The 15,964-nt window shown below is 56.0% G+C and overlaps 1 protein-coding gene across 1 annotated transcript in view; it reads left to right on the forward strand.

The window, feature by feature from the left end:
- Window positions 1–13,752: 13,752 nt before the first annotated feature.
- Window positions 13,753–15,964, forward strand: part of HHATL (hedgehog acyltransferase-like) — a 43,889-nt gene continuing 41,677 nt past the window's right edge. Inside the window, exon 1 of the mRNA XM_019507927.1 lies at window positions 13,753–13,934. The gene's annotated coding sequence lies outside the window, so the exon portion shown is untranslated. The remainder of the gene's footprint in view (window positions 13,935–15,964) is intronic.

Raw genomic sequence — 15,964 nt, forward strand, 5'->3', positions numbered from 1 at the left:
CCTGCGCAGTGCGGGTGTGGTGCACAGGGGACACTGGGTCACTCTGCAACGAGGCCGCGGTGCCCACATGGAAACCGCGTTGTCCCTGGAAGTGCCCAGATGCCATGCACAGTGCAGGGGGAGAGCAGGACATCAAGGAGCGGGGGCATAGACCCAGCCTGCTGAATGGCGTCCCCCCTCTGCTAAATGCATTGGCCTACACCCCTCTCAGGGAGCTCACAGCCTGGACTAAGACAGCACCGTGCCTTACGCCCCTGCTGGATCGAGGCCCTTTAACCAAGTCAGCCCTTTCCCAGGGAATAAGCACATTCCCCAGGCAGGGAGAGCAGATGAGGACATCTCTCAGCACCCAGCAAGGGTGATAAGCCGATAGGGCAGGGTAGTCAGGGCACCTCCCAGCCCTCCGGCAGGACTGGGACACTGTGTTGAAAAGAATAGCCTTCGTTGAGTCTGTTCGCCTGAATTTGTCATCAATCATTAGCCCAAGGAACCCCCATAATTATCACTTCCAGCTCTTGCAGGGACCCTCACAGACATGGCTGTCCCCCCCACCCCATAACATGGCATTGGCAAAAGCATGTGAGACTTGAGTGCTGCCAATGTAACGACAGGGAAGAAGCTGATTAATGTAGTGGCTGCCCAGAGGATGATAGGGAAAAACCCAGGTCTCATGCTACCGAGGAAGGCAAAACATACCAATGCCCCATGTGGCAACCAGCAACGCCCAGATAGAAACAAGCCTGGGAAATACCCACAGTAGATCATGGGCATTGCTACACCTACATCAGCCCTGACCAGTGACCGTCCGACCTTTTCTTAACCACCTCTGGTGATGGAGAGTCTACAACTTCCCAGGCCTCCCTGCTCTATCAGCATAGACATGTTTCCTGCTGCCCAATCTATGACCATGTTGCTGCAACCCTTCATGGTGAGGAGGGTGGGGAAAGCCTTCCTAGGACAACTGGCAACCAACACAAGTCCTGAGCCATGGGAATACCAGGTGTTTTCCACACTAAGACCCTTTGAGGCTGTAATCCACCTGAAACAGGTCCTCTTCGTTGCCCTTTAATGGCCGGGCTCAATCTTCCTGGCCAAGGAGCTCTTCATCTGGATGCTCCTCCCTGTCGTGCCCATTGTTGCTTTGCACAGGGCAGCTGGAGAGCTGCTGATGGGACCAGGGCTCACAGGAGGCCAGGTCAGGCTCACTGAGCCTGGCCGTGTTTCAAGCCAGCACCATTTTGATTTGGCCCTTGCATCTCCCAGCCCCCTAGTTGCATCTCAGGAAGCATGAGATGCCCTCAGCATCAATCAAGATGGCCCAAAGACACGCGCTGGGTTGATCAAACAACCAGCAGGAGTCTCACGCTGTTGCCTGCCTTGGCCTTTTGCAAAGGGGTCTCAGCCAAGCTGCAGAAGTGTGGCAAAAACAAAAGGCCCCCAAAGCCTGTTTCTGAATGACCCTTGGAAGATGTGACAGCTACCTTGGTTAGCAAAGGAAAGGAAACCGTCAACCATGTCCAGCAAAGCCAGGAAGGGGATCAAATTAACAGGAGTGCAGAGCCTGAAAGCAGACATAAGCGAATAAGCAGCTTTCCCGTAAAAATATTTGTAGCACTGGTGAATGCAACCAAATGAGGTAGATGCTGATTGCCATAACAGATGCATTTGTGTTACGTTTCTTAGATAAAGAGCAAGAACAAAGCAGCCTTGTGAGCGAAGGTTATAACCCAAGAGGGCAAGAAACCAAGGTGGGTCCACGACAGGGCAGAAAGGCGACGTGAAACCCTGCCCTCCACGGCTGTAACCTTCCCACGGACATCTTCAAGTCCGTAGGCATTCAGTCCAGTTCGGAACAAAGACATTTGAATAAAACGAGATGATTTATGAGAATATTTAAAAACAAGCCATGTATGCTGATAGGCTAGAGACCGGAGGGAGAAATGGAGATTCGACGTCAAGAAGACCTGGTGCCGGTCTGTGGGACACGCTCACTCCCCCCTTGAGTCTCTCCAGCTATATTGGGTTGGGTGGCCGACTTTGAGATAAGTGCTTCTTCTTGGGTTTTGGGCTGCCGGCCATCAAAGCTGCAGCCCAGTCTCCTGCCTCTTGTATAGGCAGACAACCGGGCAGCTCACCTGTAGCCCAGGTGGCAACAACCCCTGGCATACTGCCCATGGCAGCCACCTCTTTCACTGCCTCTCGTGGCATCTTCTGGAGCCCAGGCAGCTCTGGCCTGGTCCCTGCAACCCTGGGGGCAGGATGCAGCGGCAGGGGGGAGCTGGTGCTCACTTCAAAGCAAACTTCTGACACAGCTTCTACGCTGAAAACAAAGGCTTGAGGCCTCCCCCAGCAATAACAGCACAATCTCCCTCTGGCTTTGAGGGGCGCAGGCTCTGAGACATGGGGTAGTGCTAAGCTGAATTGAAAAGGGCTGGGTTAGTATTTACTGTCCCACTCCCCCTCTCAAGACCATCTCCTAGATCCTGGGAGAGATTTATGGGCCCAATGCTCGAATACTTTTTCCGACTCTCGGCAATGCCCGACCCTGGCAGAAATAACCCCAGGTAGCTTTGGAAGTAACTGGAGTCACCCTCCTTTCCAGTATGAACCCAGTATACCAGTCACGTTACACCAGGTCATTCATCCCCTCTGAGTCCAAGTCAAGCATCCTTTCCATTAAAGTCCATGGATCATGGCTGCCCCTCCCCTTGTTTATTTAGCTTGCTGACCTCAGCTAACGATGCCCTGGCTTCCGGGAACAGACGCCCCCGATGACCAGAGCGAAGCGGACATTTGGAAAGAAAATGCTAACACGAGCCGTAAATTCCCCATCAGCAGTAGAGTGCCAGCCCTCACAGTAATTAACCAAGGATGGGCCCTTTGCAGCGAGGAAGGAGGATTAGTTGCATTAAAAATAAATCACATTATATTGGAAATCACATTTGAAGAAAAAAAAAAAATTACACCTGCCATAAATTAAAGCTAAATGATTTTTATGGCTGGGGTCCTGAGGGCTTAATGAAAAGTCACCAAGCCGGCCACGGTTAATAACCAGCCAAGAGGATCACAGGCTGCTTTGCCAATGACAAACAATGGAAAAAAAAGAGCATCTATGGACATCTCAGCTGCAGAAACGTCGCTGTGTCTGCAGCAAAGCTGCTCAGAGCCGGGAAAGGATTCGGCTCCTGCGGGCCCAGAAACTCTGCTGCACCTCCCTTAGCAATGCGCAGCCTGCCGTGCCATCCCAGAGGGTTATTGTCTGCTTTACCGTCACAGCTAGGATCCCCCAGACAGGACGGAGGGTCGCTGTGGTAGGTGTTTGTACTACGCAGGACAAGGAGGTGTTCCCTGTCTCGGGTCTCAGAGCCTGATGCGGACAGACAGGGGATGCCACAAGACAGTGTCCTGGGCAGTACTTAACAGAGGTTTAAGAACATAAAAATTGCCATTGACTGGGTCAAACCATAGGTCCGTCTGGCCGGTCTTCTGCAGCACGCAGCGGCAGAGAGCAGGTGCCACTGTTCCTCTCCCACTTGCCACCTCCGGCATTTAGGCCCGGGACAGAAGTTACACGTAACCCAGTTTAAGTGATCAGAAACTGGCTTAAACCTGTAACAGAACAGAAGCCCAGTGCACATAAACCAGTTTAATAAATGGCTAAACCTGGTTTAAGATAAACCTGGTCGAAGGTAGGATCAGATTGCACTGATTTGGGTCAAACCAGCAGATGCAACTTCTGTCCAGGAAGGTCTGATGCCGAGGCTGTGCCCCCACTCCTGTACTGATGCCCCTTTCCTTGGATATGTCCAATCCCTTTTTGAATCTGGCTAAGCACTCAGCTTGCACGACACATGGTGGCAACGAGCTCCACGCGCTAACGACGCGCTGGGTGAAGAGCTTCCTTGCATTAATTTTAAACTTACTACCTACTAGTTCCATTTTCTGACCCCTAGTTCTTGCATTGTGAAAGACAGTAAATAATAAATCCCACTTGACTTTCTCTTTGCCATTTAGTGCTTTGGAAACCCTCATCATGTCCCTGCTCAAGCATCTTTTTTCTAAACTGAATAGGCCTAGCCTCTTTAGCCTCTCCTCCTATAGAAGCCCCTCTATGCCACTAAGGGTGCGTCTACATGAGTCAAAGTAGCCTAATTCTACTGCGCAATAGCATGCAGGGCAAAAACCGTGGTAATATGCTACTGTGCAGTTAGTGTTACTAAAACACTGTGTGCCAGTACCATGTAGCACCAGTTACTGTGCACTGATTTAGTACTTGGTTATACGAGTACTAAACTTAAAGCGCCCTAACTACGGCACATTAGCGAACGTGTAGACGCACCTAGCTATCCTTGGTGCCCTTCTCTGAGCCTTCTTCAGTTCTTCTTCATCCTTTTAAGAGCTGAATTTGAATCGTGGAGTTGGAAGTAACCTCCAGGGGCACCTAATACAGCTCCCTGCAGCGTGAGCTGTTCTGCAACCATCCCAGATGGATGCTGGAAAACCTCCAGTGATGGCGATTCCCCGCTGGTCCCCACGGGCATGTTGCGCCACTGCCCTGCTGCTCTCGCAGGTCAGCAGACTTCACTGAGATTGGATCTCCTTCTGCTCTGCTGCAGTTCAAACCTGCTGCTTTGGAAAGGGAGATCAAGGTGGGGCAGGCTGCACCCCTCCATCTCCTCTTGCTCACACGAAGCACACCTCTCCCCCCACGTCCTCATCCTGTTCGCGTCGCAAGCCCTTTGTCAGTTCTCACTCACCTCTAGACCCAGTTTCAGGACCCAATTTCCAGCCCCTTCCTTTGCATCTTTAACACTCCTGCTCTACATCCTCCTTAAAAAGCAGCGCCCCGAGCTTGAAGCTCTCACAGAAGCTGAACCAGCCTCCAGCACCATCTCCCGTGTCCTGCACGACGGCTATCAGCGTGGTACTGCAGTGGGAGCAGGCAGTGAAGGGCCTTGAAAGCTAAGACCAGTAGCTTGTGTCAGCAGAGAAATGGGAGCCAGGTCAGGGATGCCCTGGTCAACGGGACAGGTTAGGACGATGGTCATTTCAGCAGCATTCTGGATGGAAAGGAGCAGGGCAAAACTACACTCAATGGGAACCGGGCAGCAATCATGGCATGAGATAATGGGAGCGTTAACAGCGCTGAGGGTGGACACGAAGGCCTCGGAGAGACATTATGCAGAAAGACTGTGGGAGATGCTGATGCGACCCGGGCGTGAGTCCAACACGACACTGAGGGTAGGGGTGCGAAGCACACCAGTGGTGTACTCCAGGGCTCAAACCAAGAAATCATGGGAAGAGCTATGAGCAGGACGAGGGACCTATTATAGTCTGCTTTAGCTGGGACTGACAGCTCGACCTCCCCTGGGAGCTATCCAAGACCCTAGCCACAATCTCAATTTGGACACACATCTGGAGCAGAGAGGTAGAGGTGAGTCCTCTGGACAGAGGTGAGAGTCGATGTGTGTGCAGAGGAGATTGCCCGGAGATAAAGTGCAGAAGGGGACCCAGACTGAGACAGCCATGGAGAGCACGAGTGCAAATCCCGAAGGACCCAGCGAAGGATGATTAGAGTTTGTTTGCCTGGGGCCCACTGAAAGGTGAATCTGGCCCTGGCTGCAAGCAGCGACCTCATGTGCAGAGATCTTAGGGATGAGGGAGAAGGGAGGCAGGTACCGGAGAGACGCATGAGCCGGGGAATCAGGACAAAGGCAGAGGATCCTGAAACTGGATTGAAGTGCAAAGGGAAAGCGAGCCTGAGAAGAGGTTCGTGAGGAGCCCAGGAGGGCCCGGCATGGGTCTGAGAGCAAATGAGATCAGGAGCCAGGATGGGAGAGGGTCTGCGAGGCAGGCAAAGGCTGGGAGGAGAGGAGGGGAAGCGTGCGCAACAGGGAAGGAAGAGGTCACGTCGCCTTCGGTCGCTTCTCGTGGCGCGTCCCTGAACTGAGACGTGGAGGCAGCCGGGATGGGAGCTCGAGGGCTGAGTCAAAGTGGGTGACGCAGGGCCTGACGGGGTGGACGTGGGCGTCAGTCACGCCGGAGGAACCGAGCTGGTTAGCAAGGACCACAGCTGAGCAGGAGAGGAAGAACGACATCGCGGTAGAAGAGGCTGGCCTGGTCACGGGGCTGGGTCCGGCACAGCACGAGGGCAGACGGAGGTGATCAGCACGGTGCAGATCCTGTGCAAAGAGAGAGCGAGAAGGGAAGGGGCAAGCGGGGAGGAGAGCAAGGGACAGGGAGCACACACGAGCGAACAGCAGGGAGAAGGGGCAGAGAGGCCTGGAGGCGATCGCTCCGAAGCCACCTCAAGGCGCATCCCCACCTGCCCACGCTGCAATTCCCAAATGTGCCTTTTCCTTCCTGAGACACGCAGGGCACCCAGCGAAGAGCGGACTTTGATCAGGACCCTCCTCCGCTGCGTGCCTCAGTTTCCCCAGCTGCACACTGGGGACAAGCCCAAAGCGACACCCCCCCTTGCAGGCTCTGGGCACTGTGCTCCCTGGCACAACACATTGCTTAGGAGGAGGATGAAGGCAGGGCCCCACTGAGAGGGTGCACGGATCTCGCTGGCTCCGATGCACGTCGAACGGCTCATGCCATCGGTAAGCACCCGGCTGGAGCCTGCGTCTCGTCCCCAGCGGGGATGGCGCTGCCGCCTTACAAAGGAGCCCTTTGTGCCTCCACTGCCTGGGAGCCGCGCTCATCTACGTCTGGAGTTGCAAAGCAATTCACACAGCTCCTTCCTCCGCAGCAGCCCACACCCCGGGCACTCCAGTCACCATCCCACGCTACTTTAGTTGCACGCTGTTAAACTACACCTTGCCAGGGGCTCTCACCTCCGTGCATGGGCAGCCCCCAACCCTGCCTGGGGCACCTGCTGTGCTGCACCCATCAGCAAAGCAGAGCACGAGCAAACTCACGGCACACTGCAGCACCTGGGGCCATAGGCAGCTGCATTAGAGACTCACCCAGGGCCAAGAGACGCTGCTCGCCAGCTCCACATCGCCAGCTGAGAGTCAGGCCTAACCTGCCCCACCACTTCTCGGGTGTGGGAGGCTCCAGACCAGAACCAGCAGCATTGTGGAGAGGTAGAAAGACGAAGACTTGCAGCTGGAGGAGTCTGAGGACAGGCTCTGCCTGGGGCTGGGAGGTAAGTCCGAGGGTACCGTGGTGCTCACGAGGCCACGAGCCGCTCTGTCCCAGCTGTGTGTCTCTCCGGGGTGTTGAGCAGGCCTCGTGATCCACGGGCACGTCGAAGAATTTCCCCCATTCGACATGGGAAGGAAACCGGCTTTTTGAGGGGTTTCCAGGACAAAAACCCAGCCAAGGTCATCGGGGGGGATGTGGACGACCGTGGGTCACCTCCTCTGATCCAGATCAGTCTCCCACTTTCACGCTGGCTATAACGGCAGCTTCACTCTCTTGTGCTACTGATGTGGAAGAGATGGTAAGACTCGCCCTGGAAGAGCCCAAAACCCAATGGTCGAGGCTCGGATGGAGGAAATGAAGCCGGGCAGACCGGGGACTTAAACCCAGGTCTCCATCCTCCCTGGGAAGTCTCTAACCACCAGGGCACTGCTCTTGGCTTACCCTTGGCAAGTCTATCCTGGCTCCAAGAAGCCCCCTTGCCACAGCAGTTGCAAATCAACATGATCTGATGGGAAAAAAAAAAACCTTGCAATGGTCTGAGCATCCCTAATTGGAGCTCCTGAGGCTAGCATGACGACCCCCAGAGCCTACGCTCCCATGCAGGGGTCCTGCCGAGCTGGGGCGAGGGTTGGTGGAGCCAGTAGCGGTGCCAGCAGCCTGAGCAATGTCCGTGTGTTCATGGCTCGCTATGGAAATTGGTGCAAAGGCCGTGTGTGATAACCCACCCAGCAAAATGATTTCAGTTCCCCAAGGAAATCAAGAGGGGTCAGGAGCTGCTGCCAGTGCCTGCTACAGCCATACAGGGAAGGTTGGGTTGGGGCTGTCCCCTCCCTTTAGTGGGGATGCCCATCGGTCCTCCGCTTGCCCCAGCCCTCATGGAGGCGATAGACTCCTTCCACCGTCTCCACGGCTCCTTGATGTACGGCCGTGGCCAGTTGTAAATCGAGAGGCTGTCAAAGCAACGTGCTGTCCGCAGGCACCTGCCTCATGACAAATTGAGTTTCCACGCTTATCGGCGCAGGTATCTTAATTACTTTCCTTCTAAGCGTGCAGCAAATTACATTGAGCTCCAATGTGTCAGGCTGGACTTTAATACAGCATCTCGCCTACAAGAGGGAGGTTTCTTCCCAGGCTCCTGGTGGGGATGTCTGTACAGGATGGCAGGCAAAGTCGCCCGGATCCCCAAATGCAATGCACAGGTCCCTGTACACGTGGGACCATCTGCCATGGAAATCACAGACAATGAGGTTTGGGACGGACCTCAGGAGGTCATCTAGTCCAGCCCCCTGCTCCAAGCAGGATCAGCCCCAACTAGCTCAGCCAGGTCCTAAAAACCTCCAGGGATGGAGAGTCCACCACCTCTCTGGGTAACCTGTTCCAGCGCTTTACTACCCTCCTAGTGAGAAAGTTTTTCCTAATATCTAATGCAGGGCTTCTTCTACATCCAAGTCTGTTAGGCATCCCAGTACCTGCAGCAGCTCAGGAGGTATTTGCTCAGTTATACAGGTGGGGAAACTGAGGCACAGAGCACTCCTGGGCCTGAATTCGAGGCAGTCCAGCCTCACTTCCCTCTATGTCTCCTCCTCCCATAGCTTGAAGCTCCATGGGCCACGTGCCCAGTCTAGCAAGCACGCCAGTGGTTTTGGTGCCATCGATCAAGGACGTGCCAAGAGGGAAAATCGTGAAATGCAGTTTTCTGGGGACAGAAACTGTGCATCTTGCAGACCAGCAGGGGAAATCTCTGCATGGGGCAGGAGGTCCTTACAGGCGTTTACATTGATGCACATCCAGAGTGACTTCAATGGAGGAACCAAGCTAGGAATCCAGCCCTGTTTCTACGGGGCTGAGTCTTGCTGAGCATCCTGTACTCTTGCAGGCAGCCCAGCCTGCACGGGGTTGGCAGATGTTAGAGACAGAAAGGAAACGCAGAAATCAGGGGTGCTCAACCCCTGGCCCATGGGCTAGATCTGGCTCCTGGTGTCACGTCATCCAACTCGTGCGACTCTCCATAGGTCCATAAGGAGCAACGTGGGCTGTGGCCTTGCACGCTGGACTGAGCACACAAGGCAGGATGGGGGCCTGAACCTAGGGGGGAGCAGACGGAGGTGGCATGAGGCCCCGGGCCCCGATCCGGCCCATGGTGTGAAAAGGTTGAGCACCCCCCGCCAGAAATCACACCCCGCTTTATTTGCAGTCCCTGTGACACGTCCACGCCGGCTCATGGCCACAGTCTAGCCCCGAATGCAGTACGAGGGATCGGGCAACACTGGAGCAAAGGGAAGCTCTGGAGTCCATCGAATCGGTCTTAGTTGGGCTGTTGGTGCAAGCAGCAAATCAAGACAACGAAGGACCCCGAGAGAGACACAGAGACAGAGCCAGCCAGGGCCCACCATGAACGGGGCAGATACATCCTTTCTGGAGACTATGCAGAGAAATAAAGAGGCTTCCAGCACCCTCCCGCTCCATTAGACAGCCCAGCCCTGGACGGGAGAGTCCACTCAAACCTGCAGCCATCAGAGCACAATTACGGGTGCTTTTATCCAGAAGCCAGCTCAGCGCCAGCCCAGCACCGCGGCTCCGAGCTGGGAGAGCCCCACGAGAGCGGACAAGGACAAAATATTGTTTTCTGGGCGGCCCATATACCTGAGGACCTCAAAAGGCTGCTGAACAGCTCAGTCCAGGAGCCCCTTGTCTGATCTACGCCAGGTTATAGCATCCAGCTCAGCTCTGAGTCAGACTTGCCGGTTTGGAGGCTGGTAGGATTTGCCCTGCGATTGGGAAGAGAGCGAGCTTGTAGCAGAAACTCAGCTGCAGCCTTAATTATGGAGCAATCGCTACCGCCCGTAACAACCCTCCTTTATGTGGGAGTAGTCATTCATGCCCTGGTGCCTCCCACCGCCCCGTGTCTTTCCTGAACCAACTCCTCCTTGCCTACTAGCTCTGTTTCGCCAGCCGCCCTTCGCTGGAGCCGGGTGTGTTTGCCAGCCGGCAGATTGGGCGATTCCTGCATTCAAAGTCCTTTTCTCCAAGATCTCCCTTGTTCTTTGGAGGCCAGATCACAATGCAAATCTGTGCAATTGCTCTTTGGCACCAGACCCGGTGCACAAGCCAGCCGGGAAAGGCTCTGTGTGAGCCACGTTTCGCAGCAGACAGCGCCCAGCTTGAATCCCATGATCATTTAACCCCTTCTGCAGAGCTAGGCATTGGACAAGGGGCATTTTTCCAGCCCAGGCCTAACAGAGTATGTCTAACATAGGACTAGGAGGCACCTACTTGGCCGCAGAGTCCAGTCTCTTGGTGTCACAAGCAAGTACGTTGCTAATCCCTTTCATTAGCTGACCAGGTAATTTGTCTTCCCATCATCACAGGAAGTTGCTCCAGAGCCTCACTGCTCTGCTGATGAGAAACCTTCTAGTGTCCAGCCCTAATTTATTCATTACCTGGTTATGTCCGTATGTTTTTGCACCAACTTTGACCCTTCTCTATCCCTTCTAGAACTACCTCGATCGGTACATCTGGGGGTCACGCGGCTGACTCGCAGCCCCCCACACTCACAGCTTTCTCCTCTGCCTTTTCCAGCTGGTGAGGCCTTTGCTTATAACAGAAATTCTTGCTCTTGCTCTCCAAGTGCATGACCTGGCATTTTGTGCTATTTCTATTTTATCCCGTTTCTAACAATCCAGGCTTCAAAATCATCCAGTTCTTCCAGGATGATATTCCGATCCTCCACTGCCCTGACAGTGCCTCCTGACTGCACCTCACCAGCAAATTTCTTCAGCTCACCCCTACTTTTTTTGTGCTGAGATCATTAATGGACATATTCAGCAACATTGGTACCACCATCAATTCTTTATCATCGCAAAATCATAGAAAATGAGGGCTGGAAGGGACCTCGGGAGGTCGCCCAGCAGATGTCTGGCCCAGAAGGAAGTGAAAGCACCATGCATGATGCTGCGGCTGGACACATCTAGTCCAACCCCCTGCCCTAGGCAGGACCAGCCCCAACTCCATCATCCCAGCCAAGGCTTTATCTAGTCGGAGGCTTAAAAACCTCCAAGGATGGAGATCGCACCACCTCTCTGGGTAACCTGCACCAGTGTTTTACTACCCTCCTGGTGAGCAAGTTTTTCCTAATATCCAACCTCAACTTCCCTTGCTGCAACTTGAGCCCATTGCTCCTTGTTCAGTCATCTGCCCCCACTGAGGACAGTCCCGCTCCATCCTCTTTGCAACCCCCCTGCAGGTACCTGAAGGCTGCTATTCAATCCCCCTCAGTTTTCTCTTCTCCAGACTCAGTAAGCCCAGATCCCTCAGCCTCTCCCCAGAAGTCGTGTGTCCCAGCCCCCCAACCATTTTCCGATCTTTAATTTGTATTCAGCCATCATCCAGCCATCAGGCCCCGACTTGATTGAGGCTTGACCGCTGAAGCCACAAAGCCCGTATTTAGACCGCAGCCTGGGGACCCCGTCCCGCAGACAGACACTGTCCATCCCAGCTAGTCATCGAGCGGTGGACTGGAGGGCATCCCTCTCTGCCAGTGGCCTGGCTGCCCCGAGGGCACACAAGCAAAAACAGGCCGCGGTGGGTAGACAGTGGCCGGGCTGAGGGAGAGGTCTCACGGTTGTCTTGCATTGTAGACAAGACTATGCAAGACATTGCAAGCCTATGGCATGAGCTCCAGGCTGGGAGGCAGGGACTCTCCCACATACGGCACAAGCCATCCTGCCCCCAGGCACTACTGCAGGAAGGAGGCTGACAAGGACCTGCTCCCTGTGCTGCGTGCAGGAGGAGGTCTGGCAGAGAGACGGGGACTGCATCGCCTTGCTACTTTCTTCTCAGGGTCACAAGGGCACTGGATCCCGGCCCCTTTACTGCACAGGACTTCGGAGAGAAGTGATTTATTGGCATAGGCTGGAAGGCTTGTTATGCAGCCAGCCGTGCCAAGACCTCTCCTGTGCTGGGAAAGGAGCACACCATGGTCTGGCTTATTGAATACCCTGGCTGGGGGTGGGGGGTGGAGCTGGCAATCCTGCAGCACTGAAGTCATAGGATATTTTCCCCTTGACTTCAGTGGGAACAAGATCAGGCCCGTGGTGCATTGTACTCCCCGCTCCAGACACAAGTTTGAATGCTCAGGTTGGTCCCACGCTGGGCATAACGGGTGGAAGACGAGCAGGATGGTCTGGTGCTTGGCTTTGTGCCCCTGCTTTGCCACAAGCTTCTGCACAAGTGACTTGGTCCTTGTGTGCCTTAGCTTCCCCATCTGTGAAATGGGGATAAGAGTGCAGCCCCTACCTCCCATGGGCGTGGTGTGAACCAGGAAAAGGGATCAGACTGTGGTGAGGAGGGCCATGACTTGCTGTAGAGGGATGCTTAAGAGCCAGCTACCTGCACGAAGAAAGGAAACTCAGTCCAGCAAGCGGGGGCCTGACGGGGGTCGAGGGACCTGGGTTCAGCTACTAAACCAATGCAAGAGCTTGGACGAAGCCATTCACCTCCCTGCCCCTTGCAGTCCCCTTCCCCAGCGGTGCCTACAGCTGGCTAGGATCCAGCACCGTTGTCATGCCACACTGCTGCCAGCTGGCCTGGCACAGTGCCCCAAAAGCACTAGCTGGGGCCTGGCATTCGCAGTGCCTTAGAGAGGCTAAGAGCTTGCACACCAGCACAGGGAGGGCTCAGGGTAGGCGAGAGGACCTGACTCTGCCCAGACCCCCATGCCCGGATCGCATATGGAGCCTGTGGGCTATTCCCTCGTGCCAGCACCGCCTGGCCCAGCCCCTCTGGGATGCTCCCTGGAGCACATGGTTCCTGTCTCCTTGCATCCTCACCTGCCCAGGAGAGGACAGCAGCACCACAGAGGCAGAAGAGGGCAAAGCGGGGCCCTGTCCTGAGCCTGGTGCTGCTCACAACGGCACGCAGGGTGCACCCAGCTGAACTCCACCCTGGGGGAAAGCTCAGGAGGGTCCTCCCAGGGTCTGCCTGGCCCCAGAGCTGGGAAGGGACATCACGAGGCAGCTTCACAGGTGCATCGCTCTCTGATTTTGGCAAAGGGCCTGCCCAGTCCCCAGCAGCCAAGGGGAGACTGGCTGAAAGCACCAGCCGGCGCCTAGAAGTGAGACGGTCCCCGCATGGGCTCAGGGGGTCTTTTCCGCATAAAACTCCCGACGGGAGCCTGATTCTCCGGCACGGAGCAAAGCACATCCCACTTCAGCCCGGGAAAGTCAGCAGTGCCACAAGCCCCAATCTGGGAGGCAAACATGAGCCATCCTGGAGAAACACGGCCTGACCCAGAAGTAGGAGGGAAAAGTCCCGGCGAACCTTCCCGCGCCCGGTCCAATGCCCCCGGCTGCCAGCCCCGGTGCCAGGCCTCCTCGTCCCTCTTCCCTCCCCACCCCTCCACTTGTCCTGAATTAACTTTGGCTCTCTGGCAGCTGGTTTGACAGGCAGCTCCTGAACCAACCCCCCTCTGCAATGCTGAGCTAAAATAAAAATATCTCCAGCCTGCCACACTCCACTTGCAGCTCACCTCACTCCAGGGAGCCACCCGGGGGAGAGACGGGGGGCTGGGGGGGGGCGGGTTGGCAGCCAGCAAGACGAACAGCCGCCAGACAGACGGACACATGCAGTAGCGGAAGGACAGCTCGCTTGCTTTTATTTCCCTTCCCTTTCCACCCAGTTTCCACGGCCGGGCGCTGGCATTCCCCGGGGACCTCGGCTCCCCCCTTCCTTCTCCGACTCCCTAGAGCCGGGGCCGTGCTGCGCTCTGCCAACTGCTTCTCAAGGTCAGTACCAGGGAGATGCATGGAGAGAGGCTAGTCTGTCCACTCAAGCCCCACACAGGTAAAGGACTTACTGTGCCACTGCCCTCCTAAGTGGGATTTGCACTTCCACGCTGTGGGGGTGCTGCGTGTGCACATGCGTGTGTCTGGAGGAGACCGGAGCTGCAGCTGCAGCGGTTGGGACATGAGACTGTTTGCCATCAAGGGACAGGCCGCTGTGCAGAAGTCCTGGTGGGTAGCCGGGACCGTGCTAAGGGGAGCGTGGGCTTGCACCCCTGCAGAGCCCGGGGCCGGTGGGGACGGGAGCCCTGCACTATGGTCGTGCGGCGTTGCAGCTGCAGAGGGAGCGCTCGTGGAGCTAAAATTGGAAAGGGCTGCAGCTGAGCGCGCTTCCTCCGGCTCTGCCTCTCGCCGTCCCTGCTTTGTGCCACGACCCTCCTGCCCCCCTACCCTGGCAGAGCCTTTCAAGGCACCCCATAAACACACGCTTCAGGAGACACCTGCCCTGAAGAGCACCTACCTCTTCCCAGACAGCTGCAGTGACACAGGGCAAAGCCGGGGCAATCTGCCACCCAGGAGCCACGTTGCAGGGTGGGAAGGAGCGCAGGCAAGCAAAGCTAGTGGAGGGGGACTCAGGAGACTGGGGTGTTAGTACCAGCTAACTAACTGAGGGAAGTCACACCATCTTGCCCTGCCTCGGTTTCCCCAGCTGTTTAGCGGGGGCAATGGCAGTGAGCTTCGTGTGACACCTCGAGACCCATCACCAAAGCGCTGTGCAAAGAGCCAGATGCCACCCTTAACTTGCACTTGCTGGGATGCAGTGCACGGCTGTCTGGACCCAATACGGTCGTCAGCAAGGGACCTTGATCGCTTGGCTGGCTGCGGGGTGTCTTGGTACATGCCCACCACACCCCCAGCACCAGCACAGGAGGGGCCAGGCTCCATGGAGTCACCACCGAGGAGCGGGCGGTCAGGCCCAGACGCCGCCCTGTTCCCTGTCATACGGGCGCAAGATGCAGCTGCCCTTGTTGCAGAACCAGCTGGAGACTGCTGCCGTGCAAGGGCATCGAGAGCCCCCTGCAAGGGCAGGGCTGTGCCCTAGCACCGGGTCCCTAGTCATGCATCAGGGGGATTTTTTGCCACCTTCCTCAGAGACCCTGGCTGTAGGCTGGGGCTCGCACCTGGGCTGCGCCAATGCTCCTGCTGGGACTAAAACCCGGAGGTTCTTGGTTGCGGGTCTTGCCCCTCTGCTTAGGGTCAGCCCGATCACCACATTTGGGGTCGAAAAGGAGTTTTACTCCATGGTCAGGCAGGAGGGGGCAAGGGTGCCAGGTAGGGGAGCTCACTAAACTGCACCCAGACACAGATGAATGAACGGCAACCATCCTCCGGTTGAAAGTCAATGGCAAACCACCTCAGTACCTTCCTGGGAGCATCGGTGGGTCCTGGAGACGCCACACAGTTATCATCTGTGAGGGATGCTTTTGGCCCTAACTGGGTCTCCGCTACAGGAAAGCGTGTAAGAAGCCACCTTCACCCATACCCTACACCATACGGTCAACCCCCAGTGTGCACGGGGTTAACTCGGCACGCCTGGATGGAGATGGCGGCACCCTGCCCTTCTTTAAATGCCCACCCCAGGTACAAGGGCATCAAAAGCCTGGCTCGGTGAGGGCAGCGGGCTCCGGTTCCCAAAGCACAGGCCCCCGGGGAGCTCCCCCACACCTGCCGCAAACAGGCACCCATCTCAGGTCCCCACCTCTCCCCTCCCAGCATAATGGGACTCTGGTGCCTGCTCCCAAAAAGACGCAGCTTCTGCATGCAGCCTTCACCACAAGCCAGCAAGGGTCCAGGCCTGCCTGCAGCGCCTCTGCACGGGCTCTGGGGTCTAGCCAGGCGGAGGCGTGAACTTGCTACGCTGCTTGGTGCTAGTGCCCGGCCTTGAAATCAGCTCCTGAACGTGCCTGGTAACTAGCAGTGGTTTCTAAATCCTCTCTGCAGGAGGGATTGAAAAAAAAAAAACAACCCACATC

Source organism: Gavialis gangeticus, unplaced genomic scaffold, assembly GCF_001723915.1.
Source record: "Gavialis gangeticus isolate Ggan-Ray unplaced genomic scaffold, GavGan_comp1, whole genome shotgun sequence".
NCBI classification, from domain to species: Eukaryota; Metazoa; Chordata; order Crocodylia; family Gavialidae; genus Gavialis; species Gavialis gangeticus.